Source organism: Cherax quadricarinatus, chromosome 42 (assembly GCF_038502225.1).
Source record: "Cherax quadricarinatus isolate ZL_2023a chromosome 42, ASM3850222v1, whole genome shotgun sequence".
NCBI lineage: Eukaryota > Metazoa > Arthropoda > Malacostraca > Decapoda > Parastacidae > Cherax > Cherax quadricarinatus.
The window spans coordinates 2,076,602-2,096,121 of NC_091333.1; the positions used below are offsets into that span (position 1 = coordinate 2,076,602).

Consider the following 19,520-nt stretch of genomic DNA (forward strand, 5'->3'; position numbering starts at 1 on the left):
TTCTGAACCACTCTTAAGTTTTATCTTGGTTATAAAGGTTCCACAATATTCACAGCACTATGTTCGTTCCTGTCTTCCATTTATACACTTCAGTTATATTTCAATGCTGATGGGGAAGCGCTAAATACGTAGGGACTATACCAGGCCGGAGATAAAGGGAGGCCATTAGGTTTAACTCCCTCATCGAGGGGAAGAATCCCACTTAAATCCCCAGGTAATCCCGACAAGGCGCTGGGAAAACGACACTAGATTTGCAGACATCAGGACATTTCGATCCTAAGAGTGAAACGTAATAACATTGAGTCCTCCGTCCCTATCTGCCATCTTCTTTGTTTCCTTCCTTCATATCCCATCCTCTTAATTTTCTCTTTAGATCTGCTCTCCTTAAATATGCTTACTCTCTCCCTCTCTTTAGCATCTATCTCCCTTCCTCCGACACTCTCTCTCTATACCTACCTACTTACCTACTTCCTCCACAACTTCCTCCACTATTTACTTGCTGGTTGGTTGATGTAACAGCTTGTTATCAACAGTTGCCAGTCAAGTCAGTGAGTCAGTACACAGTCAAGTCAGTGAGTCAGTACACAGTCAAGTCAGTGAGTCAGTACACAGTCAAGTCAGCGAGTCAGTACACAGCCAAGTCAGAGTCAGTACAGTCAAGTCAGTGAGTCAGTACACAGTCAAGTCAGTGAGTCAGTACACAGTCAAGTCAGTGAGTCAGTACACAGTCAAGTCAGTGAGTCAGTAGTCAGTGATCAGTCAAGTCAAGTCAGTGATCAGTACACAGTCAGTGAAGTACACAGTGTCAGTGATCAGTACACAGTCAAGTCAGTGAGTCAGTACACAGTCAAGTCAGTGAGTCAGTACACAGTCAAGTCAGTGAGTCAGTACACAGTCAAGTCAGTGAGTCAGTACACAGTCAAGTCAGTGAGTCAGTACACAGTCAAGTCAGTGAGTCAGTACACAGTCAAGTCAGCGAGTCAGTACACAGTCAAGTCAGTGAGTCAGTACATAGTCAGGTCAGTCAGTCAGTACACACAGAACACACAGCATCATGTGGCTGGTCAACATGCATGTGTGTCTTTATCCCGTTACATCATAACCCCAGGTTTATCCTCCTAGGTGCTAGTGTATCACAATACTTGGGTGCTCTCCTCCTAGGTGCTAGTGTATCACAATACTTGGGTATTCTCCTCTTAGGTGCTAGTGTATCACAATACTTGGGTATTCTCCTCCTAGGTGCTAGTGTATCACAATACTTGGGTGTTCTCCCCTTAGGTGCTAGTGCATCACAATACTTGGGTGTTCTCCTCCTAGGTGCTAGTGTATCACAATGCTTGGGTATTCTCCTCTTATGTGCTAGTGTATCACAATACTTGGGTGTTCTCCTCCTAGGTGCTAGTGTATCACAATACTTGGGTGCTGTAATTCTCGTATTGTTGTTATTCCCTGCTTTCTCTCTCAGCTACACCCTCTCTATTCCTACTTCATTCCCCTACTTCACGTTACCCCTTTCCAAAGCATTATACCTCCCCCTCCCTCCCCATTCCTCACACCGTTACTCCCCACCGCCTTGTGGAATGTTGCAGTGAGAGGTACAGCGCCGGGAAGACCTTCCCTCTCGCTCTGCTGATCACACCAACCCCTTTCAAGTTCATCATTCACAGAAAAACCACATGAACACTAACACCAGGTGCTCACGCGTGAAGAGTACAACACTGTGTGTATGTGTACTCGTGAACGCAAATGAGTACATATATATACTGTACACAGTATTTACCTTTGTTCTTGAATTATTCCAGGTTACTTATACACACATACGGTGTTACATATGACAACTACGATCATCTAAAAAATATGTCGATTGTACCTAAATAAACTTGCACATACACCCTGTGTACGTGTAAGTAATTACTGTACACGAACACAGAGTGTGCGTGTGCAAACACACAGCTTGCTTTCCCAAGTACATTTTAAAGTGTCGAGTTTGATTCAAATTAATTACTGGAAGATGATATCTGTTATGAGCACAAAAATACGTTGTCACTTTATTTAAACTGGGTTGTCGTCCCTGGTATCTAACTGATACCATTATCTGAAAACTAATGACTTTACTGATTCATATTTTTCCAGTGAACATTTAATTTTTCTAAAAGGGAAATTTTTGTATTAATTTCGATTTACGTCCACTTAAGATTGTTTATTGTGTCTCCCAAGATTATTACCTCGTTGCCTCACCCTCAGAGTTCATACATTCGTCACTGTTGATAATCTTTATTATTAGAGAAGCAGCATCAGCTGCTGCAGCTTCTGCTGCTGCTGATTGCTGTAATCACTGCTGCTATTGCAGATATGATTGCTACTTTGGCTTTCTTTCCTATGACCGCTACTGCAACTGCTGATCCTCTGCAGCAGCTGCAGCTGCTAATTGTTTATCACCACTGATGCAGATGCTACTGCTGCTGCAGGTGTTGTAGCAGCTGCTCCACTTGCTACTACTGTTACTGAAGCTGCTGGCAGAGCTATTATTGTTGCTGCCTGGCCTACTGATGATCACGTTGCCAGAACAACACCTTCCCCTGACGTGGGTCGCTGAGGACACAGCATCTCATTATCTCTCAAACTTTGCAAGTTGGGTGGAAGGCTCGAGAATATGATCACTGTGTCGAAAGTGCGGGAGTTGGCCCAGCCAAGATGTGTGTTAGATGCTGGAGAATGTGGAGAGAGGCGCCGGAGGCAGCCTGGACCATCCACTCAACGGCTATAAAAGAACAGCTGTACATTATTTTCCACGACTCTTTTTGTATTTCTCGATCATAAATACCGTGTAAGTCAGTTTATCTAGGCACAGGTACATAAGTACAACTATCATATATAGTATAAATTACCTAGGATGACCCAAAAAAAAGTCAGTGTGGTTATGGTTTTCAAGTAGGTAAAGATAGCCCTTGTTCAAACTTTGTGAAATGGTATATTGATTAGTGTAGCCACACAATGTGATGTATCTAATTTTGGTAATACAAAAATAATTGGTAGGTAAGCTGTTTCTGTTTTCCTAAAATTTTATGTCAAAAGACCCAGGATGAATTATATAACGTGTTGATTCGGTACTGAAATTTTTCACTTGACGCTCTTTAAACTAGACCCAACACTTATTTATCTCGCAACATGGGTCTTGGATGGCGAGTATGGCAGGTCAGAAGAGCTGCCTGCAACACCACTAACACTTAAAACACCTGTAAAGTGAAGAACACTTTACAAACGTTTCACAAACCAGCTGATTTTCTTTCTCTTATAATTTGCTTCATCTTATTTCCACTTATTTTCCTTTATTATGACAGCACTGACAACTCAAATTCCATCACTACCATAAGCAAAATTCCTGATAGGAACCACAAGCCAAGTGCTAGAGTTCCTGGTCTAACACACTGCAGGTGAGCATCGTTGTTCAGTAGGCTATATTCTGGAGGCTGTGCCAAGAACAGTGTGTTGTGAAGGCATAAACTTAGTGTAGGTGTATGGAACATGAGGACTGGCCTGAGCAGCAGCACTGGCGTGTACTCCGTGCCTAGTGCGGGGTAATACTGGCCCAGCAACACCCCAGACACCAGCGATATCCCACCACACACACACACACACACACACACACACACACACACACACACACACACACACACACACACACTGAGGGAAGCACCTGCCGCGCCGCCTGCACCATACCACCCACACGATCAACAGGTCGAGCACTGCTGCTGCCTCTCCCGCCCCAACCCACCACCACCACGCTCACACAGCACACACATATACACACATACACACACACACACACACACACACACACACACACACACACACACACACACACACACACACACACACACACATATATATATATATATATATATATATATATATATATATATATATATATATATATATATATATATATATATATATATATATATATATATACAACAGGCCTAGTGTCTAATCGACATGCGCCTAGGACAAAGTGGTAACTAACACGATAAAGCTCTTGGAACAGAGTGGACCTAGTAGGGACCAGCTAAGAAACGAGGCCAGGAGCTGTAACTCGATCCCTACAACCATACATACATATATAGACATACACACACGAGTGTGACGAGTGGAGTTCCACAATGGTCAGTACTTGGACCAGTACTGTTTTTTGTGTATGTAAACGACACGAGAGGAAACAGAGTCAGAATCCGCAGATGATGTAAAAATAATGAGAAGAATACAAATAGGAGGAGACCAGGAAAGACTACATATGGATTTGGACAAGCAGCAGAATTATTTTGACAAATAACTATTGGAATTTGATTCCACTATATGCAAAGTTATGACACTTGGAGAGGGACAAAGACGACCGGGAATAGTGTACAGACTCGGGGGACTAAGGCTACAAACCTCCCTGGAAGAGGACCTGAGGGTGAGCATAGTTCTAAGTATGTCACCTGAGATACACATCAACCCAATAACAGCTGCAACAAACGCGAGACTGGCAAATTTTAGAAAACTTTTCAGGAACCTGAACACGGAGGTTTTCATGATACTATGTAGGACGCATCTTGGAGTATGTAGCGCCAGTAACAACCCACACCTGATGAAGCATGCAAAGCTGAAGAATGTGCAAAGGTTTGCAACGCAACTAGTTCCTGTGAGGAGAAGCTCGAGGAGCTAAACTTAACTGACAGAAACTGACAAAGTGGACAGGGCGAGTTTGTTTAAGAGGCGGGTCTCAGGTACACAAGGGCACAGCTGGAAGTTAACAGCACAGATGAGTCGCAGGGATGTTAGGAAATACTTCTTTAGCCTTAGTGGTCACAAGTAGAACGACCTAGACAGCCAAGTGGTAGAAGCAGAATCTATACATAGCTTTAAGAATATGTATGACAGGGTTCACAAAACCATACCCCCGGCCGGGATTGAACCCGCGGTCATAGAGTCTCAAAACTCCAGCCCGTCGCGTTAGCCACTAGACCAGCTAGCCACAATAAGATTCATCCAACTAGGTATATTTCTACACCATAGGAAAGTTAGCACAGGCACCTCTGTGACCACAAATGCAAGTTTTTACAGACGAATCTCCAGCTAGCGTGGCCGTGACGAACTCTAGCTCAAGTCCCTTCACTGCCGTCAACATGACTCAAGAAATCGTAATGACACGATTGCAAATAAACCATACCCCCGGCCGGGATTGAACCCGCGGTCATAGAGTCTCAAAACTCCAGCCCGTCGCGTTAGCCACTAGACCAGCTAGCCACAATAAGATTCATCCAACTAGGTATATTTCTACACCATAGGAAAGTTAGCACAGGCACCTCTGTGTAGAAATATACCTAGTTGGATGAATCTTATTGTGGCTAGCTGGTCTAGTGGCTAACGCGACGGGCTGGAGTTTTGAGACTCTATGACCGCGGGTTCAATCCCGGCCGGGGGTATGGTTTATTTGCAATCGTGTCATTACGATTTCTTGAGTCAGGGTTCACAAAGCTAGTAGAGAGCGAGCCCAGCAGAGGCCAACAGAGGCGGGAACAGGAGCTGAGATTCAACTCCTGCCTATAGGTGAATTAGGTGAGTGAGCATAAAACTCTGGGAGCAGGGAGAGAGTGGACCTAGTAGGCACCTGCTAGAAGGCGGGGCCAGAAGCTGTGACTTAACTCCTGCAACATCAAGTAGGTGAATTAGGCGAGTACACACAAACACACGAACACACACACACACATACACACACCTCAAGTGAAAAATCTTCTCCAGCAGTGTTGACACACCAGCCTCCAGTACATATGTGAAAGTACTGTACAGTATAGTACTGTGCAGTCATTATGTACTTCTTGTACACTTACCACCACCTCACAGTATTAACTTAAACATCGTCCAGTAAAGGAGAGAGACGTAAAGAAGCCCTTGAATAGAGCGGACACTAACTGTGGTGAGCTTTGTACATCACAGCAGCACTGTAACACCAACAGTGACACTGCTGTAGCAGCACTAACATCAACAGTGACACTGCTGTAGCACTAACACCAACAGTGACACTGCTGTAGCAGCACTGTAACACCACCAGTGACACTGCTGTAGCAGCACTAACATCACCAGTGACACTGCTGTAGCACTAACACCAACAGTGACACTGCTGTAGCAGCACTAACATCACCAGTGACACTGCTGTAGCAGCACTATAACACCACCAGTGACACTGCTGTAGCAGCACTAACATCAACAGTGACACTGCTGTAGCACTAACACCAACAGTGACACTGCTGTAGCAGCACTGTAACACCAACAGTGACACTGCTGTAGCAGCACTAACATCAACAGTGACACTGCTGTAGCACTAACACCAACAGTGACACTGCTGAAGCAGCACTGTAACACCAACAGTGACACTGCTGTAGCAGCACTAACATCAACAGTGACACTGCTGTAGCAGCACTGTAACACCAACAGTGACACTGCTGTAGCAGCACTAACATCAACAGTGACACTGCTGTAGCAGCACTGTAACACCAACAGTGACACTGCTGTAGCAGCACTAACATCAACAGTGACACTGCTGTAGCAGCACTGTAACACCAACAGTAACACTGCTGTAGCAGCACTAACACCAACAGTGACACTGCTGTAGCACTAACACCAACAGTGACACTGGTGTAGCAGCACTGTAACACCAACAGTAACACTGCTATAGCAGCACTGTAAAACCAACAGTGACACTGCTGTAGCAGCACTGTAACATCAACAGTGACACTGCTGTAGCACTAACATCACCAGTGACACTGCTGTAGCAGCACTGTAACACCGACAGTGACACTGCTGTAGCAGCACTGTAACACCAACAGTGACACTGCTGTAGCACTGTAACACCAACAGTGACACTGCTGTAGCAGCACTGTAACATCAACAGTGACACTGCTGTAGCAGCACTGTAACATCAACAGTGACACTGCTGTAGCACTAACATCACCAGTGACACTGCTGTAGCAGCACTGTAACACCGACAGTGACACTGCTGTAGCAGCACTGTAACACCAACAGTGACACTGCTGTAGCACTGTAACACCAACAGTGACACTGCTGTAGCAGCACTGTAACATCAACAGTGACACTGCTGTAGCAGCACTGTAACATCAACAGTGACACTGCTGTAGCACTAACATCACCAGTGACACTGCTGTAGCAGCACTGTAACACCAACAGTGACACTGCTGTAGCAGCACTGTAACACCAACAGTGACACTGCTGTAGCACTGTAACACCAACAGTGACACTGCTGTAGCAGCACTGTAACACCAACAGTGACACTGCTGTAGCATTGTAACACCAACAGTGACACTGCTATAGCAGCACTGTAACACCAACAGTGACATTAGTACATATTTAAACATATCCTGGTTATGCCCAGCCGTTCATTCAATGTACCTGTTTTTCATTGTTTTAAAGGTTTATTCAATCTAAGATAAACCAATCTAACCTAACTCATCCCAGGTTAACCCAAAGTCACCTAGTAACACAACCTAACTCCACCTAACCTAAGATTAAGAGAAGGTTATTTGTTATTGTAAAGGTACAGGAAGGAAATGTTTATTCAGGACCAACTTGACTCACGAAATCGTAATGACACGACTGCAAACAAACCATACCACGGGTGGGGTTAGAACCCGCGATCCGCGGGTTCTAACCCCACCCGTGGTATGGTTTGCAAGACCAACTTAACTCCACATCGCCCTAAATTAAGAATATTACATTGTTTGTAAAGTTACTGGAGGGAATTTAACACCAACTTCACCTGTACTTAAATACATTGGAGAGTATTAACAACAATAAGCCACAATACCGTGACTGGGAGAATACTGATATCCCGCACACAGGAGAATGAAATGACGTTTCGGTCCGATTTGGTCCATTAATTAGTCACTCTCACTAAAGTTAGATTTAACGTTTATGACTGAGAGGCGCGAAAGGTGCCTCCAGGCGTCTCATATACAACCTACCCAACATTGATAAATTAGACACATGTGCAACTCTTGGGTATCTTTATTGGGGAAACGTTTCGCCACACAGTGGCTTCATCAGTCCATACGTAGGAGAAACTTGAAGAACAGGAGGAGAATGAGGTAATCAGTCCCTCAACCTTGAGTCGATGTGTTCAGTCCATCAATCTTGAATAGAATACGGCATATGAGCAGAGAAGCAGCTTATAAACCGTATGGCAGGAGAGGTGCTGCAGTCATAGGTGGTGTCACATTTGTTCAATGTGGAAGTAGGTCGTGCCCAAGAATTAGGCAAGCGAAGAATTCCTAAGTATTAAGATCCCAAGAAGTTGCAGTGTCTGACAGGTTTGTAGATGAATGGTTCAGAGAACCGACATGTTGATAAATTAGACACATGTGCAACTCTTGGGTATCTTTATTGAGGAAACGTTTCGCCACACAGTGGCTTCATCAGTCCATACGTAGGAGAAACTTGAAGAACAGGAGGAGAATGAGGTAATCAGTCCCTCAACCTACGGTTTATAAGCTGCTTCTCTGCTCATATGCCGTATTCTATTCAAGATTGATGGACTGAACACATCGACTCAAGGTTGAGGGACTGATTACCTCATTCTCCTCCTGTTCTTCAAGTTTCTCCTACGTATGGACTGATGAAGCCACTGTGTGGCGAAACGTTTCCTCAATAAAGATACCCAAGAGTTGCACATGTGTCTAATTTATCAACATGTCGGTTCTCTGAACTACCCAACATTCTCCACCGGACTCACCACACTACATATACTCACGTACTCTTTACCCAGGTAGATCTGTTCGTGAGTTGATAAAGCCCATTATGTGGGCGAAACGTAGTCAGTAAAGGATCACATTATACAGCATTTGTGTCTCCATCGTGTCGATATTTTATACCATTTACCCCCACGAGTTACATGATAGGACCCATAACCAGTTGCGTTACTTTGCCACACAACCTCAGAGAGGAAGGGTTTCATGAACGAGATAATTGAGGCTGGGTTAGTGGGGTGCGGTAGCCAGTGTGGCTAACTGTACCTGCTGAATGGATACGTGAGAGCTATGACTGGTATCCTTTATCAAGCACTACTTGATGCAAGCATCCAGTTATCACCCTCTATCAGACACTGTCCCTCTGCCTGCGGCCCCTAGCACCATTATCGCAGCAAGTAGCGGCACTTAGCAGAGTAGCAGCATCAAGCAGTAAGTAGCGGCACTTAGCAGAGTAGCAGTATCAAGCAGTAAGTAGCAGCACTTAGCAGAGTAGCAGCATCAAGCAGTAAGTAGCGGCACTTAGCAGAGTAGCAGTATCAAGCAGTAAGTAGCGGCACTTAGCAGAGTAGCAGTATCAAGCAGTAAGTAGCAGCACTTAGCAGAGTAGCAGTATCAAGCAGTAAGTAGCGGCACTTAGCAGAGTAGCAGCATCAAGCAGTAAGTAGCAGCACTTAGCAGAGTAGCAGTATCAAGCAGTAAGTAGCAGCACTTAGCAGAGTAGCAGTATCAAGCAGTAAGTAGCAGCACTTAGCAGAGTAGCAGTATCAAGCAGTAAGTAGCAGCACTTAGCAGAGTAGCAGTATCAAGCAGTAAGTAGCGGCACTTAGCAGAGTAGCAGCATCAAGCAGTAAGTAGCGGCACTTAGCAGAGTAGCAGTATCAAGCAGTAAGTAGCGGCACTTAGCAGAGTAGCAGCATCAAGCAGTAAGTAGCAGCACTTAGCAGAGTAGCAGTATCAAGCAGTAAGTAGCGGCACTTAGCAGAGTAGCAGCATCAAGCAATAAGTAGCGGCACTTAGCAGAGTAGCAGCATCAAGCAGTAAGTAGCAGCACTTAGCAGAGTAGCAGCATCAAGCAGTAAGTAGCAGCACTTAGCAGAGTAGCAGCATCAAGCAGTAAGTAGCGGCACTTAGCAGAGTAGCAGCATCAAGCAGTAAGTAGCAGCACTTAGCAGAGTAGCAGCATCAAGCAGTAAGTAGCAGCAGTTGAGGGCTATTAGGGTGACCTAGGGATGATGAGTGCCAATGACTGAGGACCATAACAGCACTCACACCTGCTTTCCAATGGTGCCTGTCACTCACACCTGCCTGCCAGTGGTGCCAGTCACTCACACCTGCCTGGTAGTGGTGCCAGTCACTCACAGCTGCCTGGTAGTGGTGCCAGTCACTCGCACCTGCCTGCCAGTGGTGCCAGTCACTCACACCTGCCTGGTAGTGGTGCCAGTCACTCACAGCTGCCTGGTAGTGGTGCCAGTCACTCGCACCTGCCTGCCAGTGGTGCCAGTCATTCACACCTCCCTGATATACATAAAGGGAAGCACTTAAAACGCATGGGTTATTCAGCACTCGATTCTCCGTGTTGGCAACAACCAGAATGAGTAACATCCTTCATAATGATGATCGCATTATCACCCCAAGCGTGTTCAAGTCCCCATAAGTGTGTTCAGGTCCTCGTATGTGTATAAAAAGACACATAAGAAAGAGCACTGCATCAAACCTACTGGCCCAAGCCAGTCAGGTTCAACTCGCACTCACTCATGTATTTATCTAACATTTTTTTAAAAGTACACAACGTTTTAGCTTCAATGACATTACTCAGGAGTTTGTTAGGTAAGACACATATGCAACAGTTAGACAACTTTATTCCGAAACGTTTCGCCTACACAGTAGGCTTCTTCAGTCGAATACAGAGATAGTTCCTGACTATGGAACTGAACTTCTCCAGGCCGAGGGACTGACAACCTCAAATTCTACGACTTTAAGGGTGATGGACTGATTACATCGTCTTCACATCTCTACTGTTCCTGCCTATTTTCTGTATTCGACTGAAGAAGCCTACTGTGTAGGCGAAACGTTTCGGAATAAAGTTGTCTAACTGTTGCCTATGTGTCTTACCTAACAACCTGTCGGTATTGTATACCATTTTGATGTTCAACTCATGAGTTTGTTCCACTGGTCCACAACTCTATTACCAAACCAATGCTTTCTTATATTCTTTCTAAATCTAATTTTTTCCAACTTGAAACCATTGCTGCGAGTCATGTCATGGTTAGACGTTTTTACCGCGTTATTTATATCCCCGTTATTCCATAGAGAGTGCAGATTCAGGGACCTGAGAGGGACATGACCTCTCAGTGGCCTCTCACTACTACTACTACTACTACTACTACCCTGCACCTCTCCTTCCGACAGTATTTAAGTCTCCGCACTGTCGCTTGATCTTCAGATAGTTCCTGACTATGGAACTGAACTTCTCCAGGCCGAGGGACTGACAACCTCAAATTCTACGACTTTAAGGGTGATGGACTGATTACATCGTCTTCACATCTCTACTGTTCCTGCCTACTTTCTGTATTCGACTGAAGAAGCCTACTGTGTAGGCGAAACGTTTCGGAATAAAGTTGTCTAACTGTTGCATATGTGTCTTACCTAACAACCTGTCGGTATTGTATACCATTTTGATGTTCACCTCCGTCTATCCTCATAGGAAAGATTTCTGATACATGGCATCATCTTTGTCATCTTCCTTTGTAAGCTTTCCAGCGCATTTATATCCATTCTGTAATACAGCGAACAGAACTATGCAGCATAATCTGAGGCCTAACCAACGATATACAGAGTTGAAGAACAGCCTGAGGACTTCTGATATTTATGCTTCTTGATATGAAGCCAAGAATTCTATCCCTTTTACTGCGAACACTTACGCACTGTTGTCTTGGTTTTAGATTACTCCTAACTTGACCTCCTAAATCTTTTTCGCAATCAGTGATATTATGAGCTACATTATTTAGTTTGCAAGCCACTTCTCCGACCACTGCATCCACCTATTCACACCTACAGCGCTCTAGTTTCTTCGGCAGAATGAATTCGACGGCCTATTTTGGTGTCATAGGCAAATTTGCTTATATCACTATACTATTCCCTCATCCATATTGTTTATGTAAATTGTAAACAAAAGAGGACCCAACACTGACCCCTGTGGAACACCGCTTGTGACGTGCCCCGTTTATGCAAACTCTCCCCGTTTATGCAAACTCTGCTGCCTATATGTCAACCAAGCCTCTATCCAGGAAAAAAAAGGGATGGGTAAGTTGTGGTAGTAGTTGTAGTAGTGGGCTACTACAATTACTACTGCAACTTACCCACTTCTTACTACTACTGTTGGTAGTAGTGGGCTACTACAACTCCTACCAACATTATCGCTCAGATGTAGCCAGGCCACAACTATGGCCAAGTTCACTGTAACACAGAGGACAGTGGTCAACAGTCTGTCCACTGTCTTCCAGGAAGACGCACCACTAACAAAGAGAAATAATGAAGGGTTAATGATGGGGAAGAGGAGGTTGGATGGGTGGGTGTAAGGGCGGATCTAACCCGCATAACACTGGCTCACTTCCTATACTGAGAGACCATCCCCCCCTCCGTTACCCCTCCACCACCACCACTACTACCACCACTACCACCAACGTGTGGAAACACAGATACAGTTCAGAACATGTATTACTGTAAACGCTCCGCCACGAGTGACTTCTTCAGTCCCGATGAACTCAACACGTGGCGAAACGTTTCTGTAATAAATGTCCTGAACTGTACCTGGAGTCTACCTGGAGGATGTTCCAGGGGTCAACGCCCCCGCGGCCCAGTCCCTGGCCAGGCCTCCCGGTGGATCAGAGCCTGATCAACCAGGCTGTTACTGCTGCCCGCACGTACATCAGTATCTTATTTCCACATCCTGTTGGTATTGCCAGACTATTTTTCGATGTAATCGACGCATCACCAACCAACCAACAGGGGAGTGTGGCAGGGGAGTGTGGCAGGGAAGAGAGGCTAGGAAGAGAGGCAGGGAAGAGAGACAGGGAAGAGAGGCAGGGAAGAGAGGCTAGGAAGAGAGGCAGGGAAGAGAGGCAGGGAAGAAAGGCAGGATGAGAGGCAGGGAAGAGAGACAGGGAAGAAAGACAGGGATGAGAGGCAGGGAAGAGAGGCTAGGAAGAGAGGCAGGGAAGAGAGGCAGGGAAGAAAGGCAGGGATGAGAGGCAGGGAAGAGAGGCTAGGAAGAGAGGCAGGGAAGAGAGGCAGGGAAGAAAGGCAGGGATGAGAGGCAGGGAAGAGAGGCTAGGAAGAGAGGCAGGGAAGAGAGGCAGGGAAGAGAGGCAGGGAAGAAAGGCAGGATGAGAGGCAGGGAAGAGAGGCTAGGAAGAGAGGCAGGGAAGAGAGACAGGGAAGAGAGGCAGGGAAGAGAGGCTAGGAAGAGAGGCAGGGAAGAGAGGCAGGGAAGAAAGGCAGGATGAGAGGCAGGGAAGAGAGACAGGGAAGAAAGACAGGGATGAGAGGCAGGGAAGAGAGGCTAGGAAGAGAGGCAGGGAAGAGAGGCAGGGAAGAAAGGCAGGGATGAGAGGCAGGGAAGAGAGGCTAGGAAGAGAGGCTAGGAAGAGAGGCAGGGAAGAGAGGCAGGGAAGAGAGGCAGGGAAGAAAGGCAGGATGAGAGGCAGGGAAGAGAGGCTAGGAAGAGAGGCAGGTAAGAGAGGCAGGGAAGCAAGGCAGGGAAGGATGGTAGGGGAAGCATGGTAGGGGAGGCAGGGAAGCATGGTATGGGAGAGGCAGAGAAAATAGGCAGGGAATAACAAAAAGTCACAATACCGTGACTGGAACAATACACAAATAACCCGTACATAGAAGAGAGGAGCTTACGACGACGTTTCGGTCCGACTTGAACAATTTATAGTCACAGTGTGACTTCGTAAATGGTCCAAGTCGGACCGAAACGTCGTCGTAAGCTTCTCTCTTCTATGTGCGGGTTATTTGTGTAGAGGCAAGGAAGCATGGTAGGGAAGAGAGGCAGGGAAGCATGGTAGGGAAGAGAGGCAGGGAAGCATGGTAGGGAAGAGAGGCAGGGAAGCATGGTAGGGAAGAGAGGCAGGGAAGCATGGTAGGGAAGAGAGGCAGGGAAGCATGGTAGGGAAGAGAGGCAGGGAAGCATGGTAGGGAAGAGAGGCAGGGAAGCATGGTAGGGAAGAGAGGCAGGGAAGCATGGTAGGGAAGAGAGGCAGGGAAGCATGGTAGGGAAGAGAGGCAGGGAAGCATGGTAGGGAAGAGAGGCAGGGAAGCATGGTAGGGAAGAGAGGCAGGGAAGCATGGTAGGGAAGAGAGGCAGGGAAGCATGGTAGGGAAGAGAGGCAGGGAAGCATGGTAGGGAAGAGAGGCAGGGAAGCATGGTAGGGAAGAGAGGCAGGGAAGCATGGTAGGGAAGAGAGGCAGGGAAGCATGGTAGGGAAGAGAGGCAGGGAAGCATGGTAGGGAAGAGAGGCAGGGAAGCATGGTAGGGAAGAGAGGCAGGGAAGCATGGTAGGGAAGAGAGGCAGGGAAGCATGGTAGGGAAGAGAGGCAGGGAAGCATGGTAGGGAAGAGAGGCAGGGAAGCATGGTAGGGAAGAGAGGCAGGGAAGCATGGTAGGGAAGAGAGGCAGGGAAGCATGGTAGGGAAGAGAGGCAGGGAAGCATGGTAGGGAAGAGAGGCAGGGAAGCATGGTAGGGAAGAGAGGCAGGGAAGCATGGTAGGGAAGAGAGGCAGGGAAGCATGGTAGGGAAGCGAGGCAGGGCCGCATGGTCAGGAAGCGAGGCAGGGAAGCATGGTAGGGAAGAGAGGCAGGGAAGCATGGTAGGGAAGAGAGGCAGGGAAGCATGGTAGGGAAGAGAGGCAGGGAAGAGAGGCAGGGAAGCATGGTAGGGAAGAGAGGCAGGGAAGCATGGTAGGGAAGAGAGGCAGGGAAGCATGGTAGGGAAGAGAGGCAGGGAAGCATGGTAGGGAAGAGAGGCAGGGAAGCATGGTAGGGAAGAGAGGCAGGGAAGCATGGTAGGGAAGAGAGGCAGGGAAGCATGGTAGGGAAGAGAGGCAGGGAAGCATGGTAGGGAAGAGAGGCAGGGAAGCATGGTAGGGAAGAGAGGCAGGGAAGCATGGTAGGGAAGAGAGGCAGGGAAGCATGGTAGGGAAGAGAGGCAGGGAAGCATGGTAGGGAAGAGAGGCAGGGAAGCATGGTAGGGAAGAGAGGCAGGGAAGCATGGTAGGGAAGAGAGGCAGGGAAGCATGGTAGGGAAGAGAGGCAGGGAAGCATGGTAGGGAAGAGAGGCAGGGAAGCATGGTAGGGAAGAGAGGCAGGGAAGCATGGTAGGGAAGAGAGGCAGGGAAGCTTGGTATGTTAGCGAGGCAGGGAAGCATGGTAGGGAAGAGAGGCAGGGAAGCATGGTAGGGAAGAGAGGCAGGGAAGCATGGTAGGGAAGAGAGGCAGGGAAGCATGGTAGGGAAGAGAGGCAGGGAAGCATGGTAGGGAAGAGAGGCAGGGAAGCATGGTAGGGAAGAGAGGCAGGGAAGCATGGTAGGGAAGAGAGGCAGGGAAGCATGGTAGGGAAGAGAGGCAGGGAAGCATGGTAGGGAAGAGAGGCAGGGAAGCATGGTAGGGAAGAGAGGCAGGGAAGCATGGTAGGGAAGAGAGGCAGGGAAGCATGGTAGGGAAGAGAGGCAGGGAAGCATGGTAGGGAAGAGAGGCAGGGAAGCATGGTAGGGAAGAGAGGCAGGGAAGCATGGTAGGGAAGAGAGGCAGGGAAGCATGGTATGGGGAAGAGAGGCAGGGAAGCATGGTAGGGAAGAGAGGCAGGGAAGCATGGTAGGGAAGAGAGGCAGGGAAGCATGGTAGGGAAGACAGGCAGGGAAGCATGGTAGGGAAGAGAGGCAGGGAAGCATGGTAGGGAAGAGAGGCAGGGAAGCATGGTAGGGAAGAGAGGCAGGGAAGCATGGTAGGGAAGAGAGGCAGGGAAGCATGGTAGGGAAGAGAGGCAGGGAAGCATGGTAGGGAAGAGAGGCAGGGAAGCATGGTAGGGAAGAGAGGCAGGGAAGCATGGTAGGGAACCGAGGTAAGGAAGAGCTTACGGATGCAAGCTGAAGGTTTCAACAAGAGGTCACCTTTAGACTCACAGGTGGCCACAGTGTTAGAGGTCACCTTTAGACTCACAGGTGGCCACAGTGTTAGAGGTCACCTTTAGACTCACAGGTGGCCACAGTGTTAGAGGTCACCTTTAGACTCACAGGTGGCCACAGTGTTAGAGGTCACCTTTAGACTCACAGGTGGCCACAGTGTTAGAGGTCACCTTTAGACTCACAGGTGGCCACAGTGTTAGAGGTCACCTTTAGACTCACAGGTGGCCACAGTGTTAGAGGTCACCTTTAGACTCACAGGTGGCCACAGTGTTAGAGGTCACCTTTAGACTCACAGGTGGCCACAGTGTTAGAGGTCACCTTTAGACTCACAGGTGACCACAGTGTTAGAGGTCACCTTTAGACTCACAGGTGACCACAGTGTTAGAGGTCACCTTTAGACTCACAGGTGGCCACAGTGTTAGAGGTCACCTTTAGACTCACAGGTGACCACAGTGTTAGAGGTCACCTTTAGACTCACAGGTGGCCACAGTGTTAGAGGTCACCTTTAGACTCACAGGTGACCACAGTGTTAGAGGTCACCTTTAGATTCACAGGTGGCCACAGTGTTAGAGGTCACCTTTAAACTCACATGTGGCCACAGTGTTAGAAGTCACCTTTAGACTCACATGTGGCCACAGTGTTAGAGGTCACCTTTAGACTCACAGGTGGCCACAGTGTTAGAGGTCACCTTTAGACTCACATGTGGCCACAGTGTTAGAGGTCACCTTTAGACTCACAGGTGGCCACAGTGTTAGAGGTCACCTTTAGACTCACATGTGGCCACAGTGTTAGAAGTCACCTTTAGACTCACATGTGGCCACAGTGTTAGAGGTCACCTTTAGACTCACAGGTGGCCACAGTGTTAGAGGTCACCTTTAGACTCACATGTGGCCACAGTGTTAGAGGTCACCTTTAGACTCACAGGTGGCCACAGTGTTAGAGGTCACCTTTAGACTCACATGTGGCCACAGTGTTAGAGGTCACCTTTAGACTCACAGGTGGCCACAGTGTTAGAGGTCACCTTTAGACTCACAGGTGGCCACAGTGTTAGAGGTCACCTTTAGACTCACATGTGGCCACAGTGTTAGAGGTCACCTTTAGACTCACATGTGGCCACAGTGTTAGAGGTCACCTTTAGACTCACAGGTGGCCACAGTGTTAGAGGTCACCTTTAGACTCACAGGTGGCCACAGTGTTAGAGGTCACCTTTAGACTCACAGGTGGCCACAGTGTTAGAGGTCACCTTTAGACTCACAGGTGGCCACAGTGTTAGAGGTCACCTTTAGACTCACAGGTGGCCACAGTGTTAGAGGTCACCTTTAGACTCACAGGTGGCCACAGTGTTAGAGGTCACCTTTAGACTCACAGGTGGCCACAGTGTTAGAGGTCACCTTTAGACTCACAGGTGGCCACAGTGTTAGAGGTCACCTTTAGACTCACAGGTGGCCACAGTGTTAGAGGTCACCTTTAGACTCACAGGTGGCCACAGTGTTAGAGGTCACCTTTAGACTCACAGGTGGCCACAGTGTTAGAGGTCACCTTTAGACTCACAGGTGACCACAGTGTTAGAGGTCACCTTTAGACTCACAGGTGACCACAGTGTTAGAGGTCACCTTTAGACTCACAGGTGGCCACAGTGTTAGAGGTCACCTTTAGACTCACAGGTGACCACAGTGTTAGAGGTCACCTTTAGACTCACAGGTGGCCACAGTGTTAGAGGTCACCTTTAGACTCACAGGTGACCACAGTGTTAGAGGTCACCTTTAGACTCACAGGTGGCCACAGTGTTAGAGGTCACCTTTAGACTCACATGTGGCCACAGTGTTAGAAGTCACCTTTAGACTCACATGTGGCCACAGTGTTAGAGGTCACCTTTAGACTCACAGGTGGCCACAGTGTTAGAGGTCACCTTTAGACTCACATGTGGCCACAGTGTTAGAGGTCACCTTTAGACTCACAGGTGGCCACAGTGTTAGAGGTCACCTTTAGACTCACATGTGGCCACAGTGTTAGAAGTCACCTTTAGACTCACATGTGGCCACAGTGTTAGAGGTCACCTTTAGACTCACAGGTGGCCACAGTGTTAGAGGTCACCTTTAGACTCACATGTGGCCACAGTGTTAGAGGTCACACTTTAGGTCACCTTTAGACTCACAGGTGGCCACAGTGTTAGAGGTCACCTTTAGACTCACATGTGGCCACAGTGTTAGAGGTCACCTTTAGACTCACAGGTGGCCACAGTGTTAGAGGTCACCTTTAGACTCACAGGTGGCCACAGTGTTAGAGGTCACCTTTAGACTCACATGTGGCCACAGTGTTAGAGGTCACCTTTAGACTCACATGTGGCCACAGTGTTAGAGGTCACCTTTAGACTCACAGGTGGCCACAGTGTTAGAGGTCACCTTTAGACTCACAGGTGGCCACAGTGTTAGAGGTCACCTTTAGACTCACAGGTGGCCACAGCGTTAGAGGTCACCTTTAGACTCACAGGTGACCACAGTGTTAGAGGCCACCTTTAGACTCACAGGTGGCCACAGTGTTAGAGGTCACCTTTAGACTCACAGGTGGCCACAGTGTTAGAGGTCACCTTTAGACTCACAGGTGGCCACAGTGTTAGAGGTCACCTTTAGACTCACAGGTGGCCACAGTGTTAGAGGTCACCTTTAGACTCACAGGTGGCCACAGTGTTAGAGGTCACCTTTAGACTCACAGGTGGCCACAGTGTTAGAGGTCACCTTTAGACTCACAGGTGACCACAGTGTTAGAGGCCACCTTTAGACTCACAGGTGGCCACAGTGTTAGAGGTCACCTTTAGACTCACAGGTGACCACAGTGTTAGAGGCCACCTTTAGACTCACAGGTGGCCACAGTGTTAGAGGTCACCTTTAGACTCACATGTGGCCACAGTGTTAGAGGTCACCTTTAGACTCACAAGTGACCACAGTGTTAGAGGTCACCTTTAGACTCACAGGTGGCCACAGTGTTAGAGGCCACCTTTAGACTCACAGGTGACCACAGTGTTAGAAGTCACCTTTAGACTCACAGGTGGCCACAGTGTTAGAGGTCACCTTTAGACTCACAGGTGGCCACAGTATTAGAGGTCACCTTTAGACTCACAGGTGGCCACAGTGTTAGAGGTCACCTTTAGACTCACAGGTGGCCACAGTATTAGAGGTCACCTTTAGACTCACAGGTGGCCACAGTGTTAGAAGTCACATTTACAGGCCTCCCTACACTCTTCACTTTCATCCCTTATGTCACTTTCACCTCAGTCCCTCTAGTGTCACTCTCGTTCCCTACGACACTTGCGTCAGGCGTCGTTCCCTACGACACTTGCGTCAGGCGTCGTTCCCTACGACACTTGCGTCAGGCGTCGTTCCCTACGACACTTGCGTCAGGCGTCGTTCCCTACGACACTTGCGTCAGGCGTCGTTCCCTACGACACTTGCGTCAGGCGTCGTTCCCGTAGTCTGTACAGTGTCCTCTCTCAACAAACGTTATCCATCAGGACAGTATCGCCCCGCGAGGAGTTTG

At 47.9% G+C, this 19,520-nt stretch overlaps 2 protein-coding genes across 2 annotated transcripts in view; both read right to left on the bottom strand.

The window, feature by feature from the left end:
• Nucleotides 1-3,638, bottom strand: part of LOC128695548 (mucin-21) — a 91,249-nt gene extending 87,611 nt beyond the window's left edge. The window contains exon 1 of the mRNA XM_070093196.1: nt 3,538-3,638. The gene's annotated coding sequence lies outside the window, so the exon portion shown is untranslated. The remainder of the gene's footprint in view (nt 1-3,537) is intronic.
• LOC128695569 (uncharacterized) overlaps nt 1-19,520 on the bottom strand; it is an 854,631-nt gene that overhangs the window by 728,252 nt on the left and 106,859 nt on the right. The gene's annotated exons all lie outside the window — the stretch shown is intronic.